Genomic DNA, 1,564 nt, shown 5'->3' on the forward strand with positions numbered 1-1,564 from the left:
CAGGGAAACTGAGGCTGCAGCAGTCGTCGAGGCAGAGGGTGAAGGAGGCCTGGACTACAGCAGGGCAGTGAGGAGTTCTCGGAGACGAGGGATCCAGGAGGTGGGGCCGTCAAGATTTACGTGGGCCCAGACCCGCCTAAAATCGTATTATGTCCCCCAAGGACACTGGCCTTGACCTATCTTTTCTGCTTTTCTTGGCGTTTTTGTTTTTTTTTTTTTTGACGGAGTTTCCCTCTTGTAGGCTGGAGTGCAGTGGCGCAATCTTGGCTCACTGCAACTTCCACCTCCACCTCCGGGGTTGAAGCAATTCTCCTGCCTCAGCCTCTCCAGTAGCTGGGATTACAGGCTTGCGCCACCACACCCAGCTAATTTTTTTTTTGGATTTTTAGTTGAGACGGGATTTCGCCATGTTGATTAGGATGGTCTCGATCTCTTAACCTCGTGATCCGCCCGCCTTGGCCTCCCAAAGTGCTGGGATTACAGGTGTGAGCCACCGCGCCCGGCCTCTTCTTGGCCTCTAAGGCAGGGGTCCAGGGTCCTTGCAGCTTCCCGGGGAGATGCACGGGCACACCGCAGAGACTGAGCCCCTGCTCCCCAACTTTAAAGCCTAGCTTAAAAGTCACACACTGTCCCCTCAGACACCTCCCCTGCTATCCAAGTGCTCTCAAAAGCTCTTCCTATGCTCACTTTGGCTTCGGCCCTTACACATCCCATGTTGGCTTGTTCTCATTCACTTTCTTCGTTATCTCCAACAACATGCTTATTGTCTAGTACATGAAACAGTTAACAGGAAGTTTCCAGAATTAACGAGTACTTTTGAAAATTGGGCTGACTCTAAATCACTCTTGGAATTTATTGCCACTAAAAAGAATGATAATGTTTGATCCAAAGACGCAAACTAAAAGGAACTAGAGAGCTGCCCAGAGTCGTCATTGCAGTTCTCCTCCACTTCCACAATCCATCCTGTCCCAGGCTTGGAAGGTTTTTGTTTCTTATTTATTTATTTTTTAAGATGGGGAGTTCACCTTGTTGGTCAGGCTGGTCTTGAACTCCCGACCTCAGGTGATCCACCGGCCTTGGCCTCCAAAGTGCTTGGATTACAGGCGTGAGCCACTATGCCCAGGCTGGAAGGTCTTTGAAAAGAGGCAAAACATCAAGCAAAGAATAATTACTACCCCCGCCCTAACCCAACCCCAGCTTGCAGTCATTCTGGACTAATCTTAACTCAAGCTGTTTGATGTTAAAGCTCTCCCATCTTCCACCAGGCTGCAGACCGAATAAACCAAGAAAGCACAAATCAAGCCTAAACTGGATGTAAAAAGGATGCCCAGTGGCAATGCTGATATATTTTTTTTTACGAGCTCTGGGTAATAAAAAAAAAACAAAAAAAAAAAAAAAAAAAAAACTACTGAATATACAAGGTGAAAATACCAGCAATAACTACTAATAAAAAAGTTCCCACTTAGGCCGGGCGCGGTGGCTCAAGCCTGTAATCCCAGCACTTTGGGATGCCGAGGCGGGTGGATCACGAGGTCAAGAGATCGAGACCATCCTGGTCAACATG

The sequence above is a fragment of the Cebus imitator genome, unplaced genomic scaffold (assembly GCF_001604975.1).
Source record: "Cebus imitator isolate Cc_AM_T3 unplaced genomic scaffold, Cebus_imitator-1.0 Scaffold444, whole genome shotgun sequence".
Lineage (NCBI taxonomy): Eukaryota > Metazoa > Chordata > Mammalia > Primates > Cebidae > Cebus > Cebus imitator.